This window comes from Orycteropus afer, unplaced genomic scaffold (assembly GCF_000298275.1).
Source record: "Orycteropus afer afer isolate SDZICR_OR568_19922 unplaced genomic scaffold, OryAfe1.0 scaffold00047, whole genome shotgun sequence".
Lineage (NCBI taxonomy): Eukaryota > Metazoa > Chordata > Mammalia > Tubulidentata > Orycteropodidae > Orycteropus > Orycteropus afer.
Genome location: NW_006921634.1, coordinates 13,722,024 through 13,730,956, shown reverse-complemented (window position 1 = coordinate 13,730,956; position 8,933 = coordinate 13,722,024). Strand labels below are relative to the sequence as shown.

General features: G+C 37.9%; 1 protein-coding gene across 1 annotated transcript in view; it reads right to left on the bottom strand.

Moving 5' to 3' along the window:
• The window catches only part of CNTN5 (contactin 5), a 799,637-nt gene that overhangs the window by 762,276 nt on the left and 28,428 nt on the right, over positions 1-8,933 (bottom strand). The gene's annotated exons all lie outside the window — the stretch shown is intronic.

The window sequence follows — 8,933 nt, the reverse complement described above, 5'->3', positions numbered from 1 at the left end:
TATGTGTAATCCAAACCTATCAGGAGTTGTTAAGAGATTCTTGTCCTTTAATCTTCGCTGCTCAACCACAAGTCTGGTGAAGGTAATCAACTTTAACTGAAAATAACTAATCTCTCTTGGGAAAACTATGTAAGAAAAGATTATGTGTAGATATAAAATCTCCTTTAAAAATTTTCACAAGTTTTTTGCAAGTTTTGGCATTCAGAGTTGCAAGACAATAAAAATAGAATGAGTTTTCCTTTAAAGTAGTTTGTAGTTGTAGTCTGTGAACTTAGCTCATTTCTCATCACAGTCTGTTGCTTTGTGATTTAATTGCCTACCCTGCTCATAAAAGGAGGGAAAAAAAACAAAACAAAACAAAACTATCCCATGCTAGTATTAAACACTAAAATGAAGTGTGGAATATATTCCATAGTTCTTAAAAGCCAGATAAGGATAATCAGCAGTAATATAGAAGGATCTCAATGAGGTTTCAAAAAGCTAGATTCATAATCATGGTTGCAAAACTTATATGTGTACTTTAGCAAAATACATACTGCCCAAGTGATACAGAAATTGGCTCATGCTACTCCACGTAAGTAGAGATCAGCCAAATGCTAATTTGGCTGTGAGCTCCACACCAGGGCTTCATTTGTTATATAATCAGTTACATCTGTTGCTGAGGAAATTTGTTTTCCATCAGTTAAAGCAAACAAAAAGCTATTCATTCCTTCATTTATTCAGCAAGCATGTATTGAGGACTTCTTGTTCTATACTGTCCTGTCAATTTTGATTCACAGCAACCTGATAGGACAGAGTAGAACTACCCCATGAGATTTCCAAGGCTATACATTTTTAAGGGAGCAGATTGTCACATCTTTCTCCTACAAGCAGCTGATGAGTTTGAACAACTGACCTTTTGGTCAGCAGCCAAGTGTTTTTACCACTGAACCATTAAGGCTCCTTCTATTGAGAACTTAAAAGAAATTCACTGTGACTGAGTCAATTCTGAATCATAGTGACCCTCTTTGGGTTTCCAAGGTTTTAAGTCTTGACAGAAGCAGACTGCTTCATTTTTCTTCTGAGGAGTGGTTGGTGGGTTCAAACCACCAACATTTTGGTTAGCAGCCACATGCCTTAATCACCATACTACTAGAGATCTTACTGAGAACTTTCTAGTTGCCAAATCCTAAGTGCCAAAGGGGCAGGGAGGCTGCCTTTTCCAACCTCCTCTAACCCTACAAGAGGAAGACAGAATCACCATTAATAACCCAAGGCCTTTTCCTGTGATGTCAGATATGCTGCCTCCCTCCAGCCCTTTCATCAACCCTGACACCAACCGTTCCTCCTGCAGCACCCACCACCTCTCTGCTGGGTTCAATAATTCAATTGCAGTGGCCACACAGAACTCCAGATTATGGGGTTGATTAGGGAAGCCCCAGGCTACAATTCAAGTTGAGGAACAACACTCAGTTTCTCTCAACCCACTGTCTTTCCGCCAAAAGTCTCTCTCAGTCTCTCTCCCAGCAGTGCGTGTCTCTCAGTGTCTCAGTGTCTCTCTCAGCAGTGCATGTCTCTCAGTGTGTCTTTCTCAGCAGCACATATCTCTCAGGAATACGTTTCTCTCAGCAGCAAGTCTTTCTCACCCAGCAGTCAGAGAGACTGCTTCTGCCTATAGAAAGGCTTCTTTTTGATCCTGGCAGAGTGGACAAACTAACCAATCCCATCAAAATTCATTATACCTGAGAGAGAGAGAAATTCCCAGAAGATCACTTCATGCCACTTGTAGCAGAAATATACCAGGCAGATAACTTTAACAATCAGGAACTACTCAGTTGCTCATGGCAACTTCCACCATGGAGTTTACAAAAGACTTATGGCTAGAAAAGCCACACCATGCAATTTACTACACTGAACTAAGAATACAAAAGTGAATAACACACTATCTCATCCCTCAAAGAGCTTTTGATCTAGTGGAGAAGAAAGCAGTGTATGCATCTTCCAATTTTAATCCAATATGATTTAGAAGTAATCTCCAGGAGCTGTGGATTTCCATAAGTGGGGAATCCTCTAATTCAGGTTAGGTTCATCAGAAAATGCTTTTGAGAAGAAAGTTTCTTTTTTGTTATTGCCTTTTTTAAAAAATTGTGTTTAAGGGTATATGTGTATTTTGCATGTAAAATTCAGTGACATTAACTACATTCATCATGTGTAACCATTAACACTTTTGTTTCTAAATTTCCCTACCACTCTTAGCAGAAATCCAGTGGCTGCTAAGCAATGGCTCCTACTTTCCTCCTCCCTAACACTGTTAACACCCTTCTTAACTACTAATAAACTTTGGTCTCTATGAATAGGAGAGTCATGTTTAGAAAGCAGTGAGTTTCTGTTTACGGTGATGGAAAACTTGTCAATGATTATTGATGATAGTTGGACAAAATGATTAATATAATTGATGTCACTAAATTGTACATGTGAAGGGAAAAAAAAGAAACTTTGATATCTTTACATCATGCCTATTGTACAACAGTCAAGAAATCAAATGATATATTGCATTAGGCAAAAATGATGTAAAAGATCCCTTTGAAGTCTTCAAATGCAAAGATGTCACTTTATGACTAAGGTGAGCCTGACCCAAGCCATAGTTTTTCAATAGCCTCATATGCATGTGAGAACTAGACAGTGAAAAAGGAAGCCCAAAGAAGAATAATTGACACATTCTAATTGTGATGTTAGCAAAGAATATTGAATATACACCGTAGACTACCAGAGTATGAACAAATCAGTTTTGGAGTAAGTACTGACAGAATACTCTTTAGAAGCGAAGATGGTGAGACCTCATCCTGTGTATTTTGGACACATCATTAGGAAAGAAAAATTGCCAGGAAAAGGAGGTGATGTTTGGTAAAGTAAAGCGTTATTGAAAAAGATAGAAACTATCAATGAGATAGATTGATACAATAACTACAACAATGGGCTCAAACATATTCACAATTATGAGGGTAGTACAGGACCAGGGGAGCTCTAGTGGCGTGGTGCGTAAGGCATTTGACTGCTAACCAGAAGGCTGGCTGTTCAAACCACCAGCCATTTCTCAGAAGGAAGGCTGGGCAATCTACTTCCTTAGTGATGCTGTCTCGGAAATCCAAGGAGGGGTCGCTGTGAGTTGAATCTGACTTGACAGCAGTGGGTGGGTACAGGATCAGGAAATCTCTCACTCTGTTATAAATAAGGTTGGTAAGAGTTGGAACTGACTTGATGGAACTAACAATAACAGCAACAGAGAGTATGGAATATTTCCATTCTTTATGACATATGGGCCCAAGCCTTAAACTTGGTCTCCTTCAGTTGTGGTTCCAATGACTATCAAATGGTGGCATAGTGCCTAAGGCATTTGACTGCTAACCAGAAGCCTGGTGGTCAAATCCACCAGCCAATCCTCAGAAGGAAGGTTAGGCAATCTACTTCCGTAGTGATACTGCCTAGGAAACCCAAGGAGGGGTTGCTATAAGTCAGGTCCGACTCGACGGCATTGTGTTTGGTTTGGGTTCTCCTTCTCTCACAGATCTTTTTAACACTCCTAACTGATAGCCTTAACTTCCCGATCCTTTCTCTGATATTTCAAATTTCATAACTCCTCATATCTTGGTTTTGGGGACCCTCAAACCAAAAAACAATCTCACTGGTGTCAAGTCAATTCAACTCATAATGACCTCTCTTTTGGTTTCCAAGGCAGTATCTCTACAGAAATAGATTGCCCAATTTTCCTTCTGAAGAATGGCTGGTGAGTTTGAACTGCCAGCCTTATAGTTAGCAGTCAAATGCTTTAGGCACTATGCCACCAGAGCTCAGCACTGGAAAATAGAATATTAGTTTAAATAAATGAGAAAATGATGTTTCATTTATATGACTTTGTTCAACCTCCAATTGAACTGATTTAACAAATTCAGGGTTCTGTTGAGGCTGAAAACTGTGTTTTTCACCTTATCCTAAAGTATTTGCACTTCTGTTGACTCCATCTCATTTTCTCTAGAATCTCTATGCTCTCAACCCCTTCAAGACTTACAATCTACTGACCCTACTAACTTTCACTGTCCTAAACCCCTTCCATATTTTTCCTCAATTCTCTTCTTACACACAAGTTAGAATTCATGATCCATTATTGACTCATTCTCTTCAATTCACTGTAAACCACACCACTCCTTTGTCTCAGTTGTTTCACAGGCTAAATAATCTGTTGTTAGTGTTAGGTGTTATGGAGTTACTGTCAACTCACAGAGACCCTGTGTACAGCAGAGCAAAACACTGCCTGGTCCTGTGCCATTCTTACAATGCTATGCTTTGCTATGCTTGAGCAGCCACTGTGTCAACTCATCTCATTGAAAGTCTTCCCTTTTTCCTCTGCTTTACCAAGCATGATACCCTTCTCCAGAGACTGGTCCCTTCTGACAACATCACCAAAGTAGGTGAGATAAAGTCTGTCCATTCTTGCTTTTAAGGAGCATTCCATCTGTACTTCTTCCAAGATAACTTTGTTTTTTTCTTCTGGAAGATCATGGTGTTTTCAGTATTTTTCATCAACACCATAATCCAAAGGCATCAAATCTTCTTTATTCATTCATTGCTTCCTAAATCATCTATCTAATATAGATCCAGCTATCCGCATACTCTGCTCCTGAATGAGCCTGGAAAAAAGATATAAAATTATGCTTAAAGATCTCACCTCAAGATTACTAACTTCCAATGGGCCTTAAGAGCTTCTCTGGAATACAAGCACATGTCCCTCCCACCAACCTTGATAAATATTTTACATTTTATCTACTCTCTTCAGACCACATACTTATTTGACTTTCCTGATGGTGACATTTTCTCTTTCATTGAGAAAATAGAAGCAATCAGACGAGAGAGTTTTCTACATACTCCCTCCATCCACGTCTATATCCAAACACTCTGCCTTCCTTTCATTATTATACTATGAATTCATTTTCTATTAAAAGTCAGCTGAAAGTCAACTCCTTTACTTGTGTGTGTGCTGAATCCCATTTCCATTCCATCTTGAATTGTCAAGGATATTCATCCAGCAATTTCCCTCTTTCCTTAACCATCAATGTTGATCTCTTCGTTAGATCAATTCCCTAAATATAGAAGCATTTCTCTAATCTTAAAAAGCAAACAAACAAACAAAAACCAGGTTAATTTTGCCATTCTTTCCATTTATTTTTCTTTATAGAAACACTCCTTGCAAAAAGCAATCTAGTGTCATTTTATCCAACTCCTCTTCTTCCATTCTTTCTTGACATCTCAAGGAATTTTGTTTTTACCACTCTACTATAGCATCTCTCTTAAAAGTTAAAAGTGACCACATCATTGCTAAATCTAATTATCATTTTTCACCATACTACATATATTAACAATGCTCAGCATGGATACCCATCCCTTTCACCTTGAAATATTTTCTTAATATAGTTCCAGTACACTATATTGTTATGGTTTTATATCATTGGATGCTCCTTATCTCCTTTACTATTTCTTGTTTATGTCTTCACCTTCTAGGAAGTTACACCCTAGGACACATCACTTCTCTATCTAAACTATTCCTAAAAGACCTCATATAGTTTTATGGTTTTATACACCATATATAGTGTAACAACTCCCACATTTATAGCTCTATTAAGACTTATCCATTCAATGTCTACTTGATATCTTCACTTGAATAACTAATCTCATTGCTGTTGAGTTGATTCTAACTCATAGTGACCCCCATAGGGTTTCCAGGGCTGTAAATCTTTACAGAAGCATATTGTCTTATCTTCCTCCTGCCCAGTGGCTGGTAGGTTCAAACTGCCAGTCTTTTAGTTAGTATCTGAGTGCTTTTATGCTACACCACCAGACTTCCTTGAATCCCTAATAAAATTAAAACGAAACCCATTGCCATTGAGGTGATTCTGACTCATAGCTACCCCCACTGGGTTTCTAAGAAGTAAATCTTTACAGAAATAGATTGCCCCATTTTCCTTCTGCAGAGCAGCTGGTGGGTTTGAACTGCCAACATCCTGGTTAACAGTCAAATGTCTTAGGCATTGGCCCACCAGAGCTCCTTTTTGAATCATCAATAGGCATCTCTTATTGAAATGTTCCAAACTCAGTCTTATCTTAAGCTTCATCATTTTGGTAAATAGAAAATATCTCCCTTGTTTACTTCAGATGAAAGCATGAGAATCATACTTCACTTATCTCTCACATGCTTACCTCATCCATCAAAAAATTATTTTGGCTATCCCTTAAAAATGCACTCAGAACATGGAAGCTTTACCTCACCACCATTCATACCACCCTAGTCATACTTTCTATTGTCTTTGTGTGCATTATTGCAATATTTTCACAATCTCCTCAGTCTATGCCAATGAAATAGTAATACTATTTATTTTAAAACATGCATCATGTCTTGTTACTTCCCTGCTGAAAACCATACATTTGCTTGTCATATCATTCAGAATAAAATTTAGCTTTCTAATACATGCCTAGGAGGTGCTACATGCTCACTTTAATGTGATGTTTAGAAGGGCCAGGAGAATATAGATTAAATGTTCAAACCATAATTATTATTTTATTTTAGTCCATAATTCAACAAACACTACATGAATACCCTCCATGTAACAGCCACTCAAATGAAAATATAAATAAAGTTCAGGTTCTTTTCTCAAGGAACTCATTATGTTTGGAAGTCTAGCATAGAATAATTAGTGCACTCATCATGCATGTACAGATTAAATGGGGGGTATGGAGAAAGAGTGGTGGATTTTAGTAGTTAAATGGTTGTTGAGGGTAGGGACACAAAATGCTTCAGTGAGAAAAAGGTGTGAGCTGTGTCTTTAAGAAGACAGAGCTTGGTGGGCACACATAGAGTGAGGGTAGGCATTTTAGGCATAGAAAATAATATGTATGAATATTGGTACAGAGGCTGGTAAGATCTGGGATGTAAGAATGTCATATACTATTTTATATATAACCTATTTATTGGGAGGCTACTACATAAACAAAGCAAAACCAAAAGCACTGCCATAGAGTTGATTCCAACACATAGGACATACAGGGTGGGGTAGAACTGCCCCATAGGGTTTCCAAGGCTGTAATCTTTGTGGAAGCAGGTTGCCTCACATTTCTCCCATGGGGCAGCTGGTAGGTTTGAATGGATGGCCTTTTTGTTAGCAGCCAAATGCTTTAACCATACCACCACAGTCCTTAATACATATCAAGTAGTCATATTTCCCAGTTTGTCTAAGACAATGACATTTAGATAACAAATTAGAAAACGACTTTAATTCTCTTCCTGGTACTGTTCTTGGTTCCAGGGAGAGCAGTGAGTAAAGGAAGTACCATCCTAGTTTTAATGGAACTTACCTACTAGAAGAAATCAGACAATTAAAAAAAAAAAAGAGTAAGGTACCATCTGTTAGAAATAAAAGCTATGATTAAGATAAAATAGTATATTATCCAAAGTGAGTGGAGAGTAGGGTGACGTTATGTGGGGATGATCTCTAAGGAGTTGTTAGATAGGAACGATTAACAGAGTATCATGATGAAATGTTGCAATAGGCCAAGAGATGTTACACTGGGAATAAATTTCACTTATGGCCATGGAATAGGAAGATGACCAATGTGATTAAAGCATATACCATGGCCATACATAGGTTTGGCAGATGATTCCTACGTAAGTATTTGTACATGCCATGTAAGTGTCCATATGCAGTTTAAACATAACAGGAGGCAAAGTTAGGATAACTTCTTAGCCACAACTAAGCACCCTAAGAGAGTGAGTTGCTAAGCCTGCAGGCTGCAGGGACAATAAGTTCAATTGGTACAACATGGTATGTGAAAATATTGTTATAAACCTTACTTTGGTGAGTAGTAACTGGAGTCTTAAAAGTTTGCAAGCAGCCAAGATGCAACTATTGGTTGTTCCTCTGGAGCAAAGAAAAGTGAAGAAAATCAAAGACATATGGAAACAGTTAGTCTAAAGGACTAATAGACTATAGGAACCTCAGCCTACACCACCCTGAGACCAGAACTAGATGGTACCCAGCTACCAATGTCAATCATTCAGATAGAGATCAAAATTGGAGATTCTGTATAGAACGGGAGTGAGATGTGGAACAAATCTCAGAATCATAAAAGAAAGCAGGCTTATTGGTCTGATAGAGACTGGTTAAACTCCTAAGACTATGGCCCCAAGTCACCCTTCAGGCCTGGAATTGAACTCATTCCCATGGCATAATTCTCAGCTGAACAATGGACAGAACTATAAGCTGAACACCTACACCAGAGAGACACACTCCTTAGAACAATCAACCATGAGAGATCAGAAGGGCAGCATTTGAACCAGAAGAAATATAGGGAGGCAGGAATGTATAGGCGAGAAAGACACAGGGTTAGGTAGGAAGAGGGGGGAGAGTTGTTACACTGTGGGGAAGGCAACCAGTGTCACAAAATAAAATGTGTATGAGCTGTTGAATGTAAAACAAATCTGCTTTGTAAAATCCCACCTAAATTTCAATAAGAAGTTTAAAAAATAATAAAACTACACAATATTCTATTAATGAGTAAATAATGCTTTTTACTCAAATAAATAAATAAATAAATAAACAAGGGAGAAACTGGTAGACAATAAGTTTGGACAATTAAGCAGGGACCAGATCATATTGGGCCAAATAGCCCTTGATAAGAATTAAAAATTTTCTGTGTAATTTAGAGGAGAGGTTTGATTTACCAATTAACACATTTTCTCAGTTTTTGTGAAAGATGCAAAGGAGAGATGGGGGAAAAAGTGAGGAGGATATTGTAGTAGTCTAGCAAGAAAAAGAAATTCAGGATTGGATGAAAATTATCATATAGGAGAGGATTTATTTTTTTAATTGTGATTTGGGTGAAAATTTACAGAGCAAATTCACTTTCCA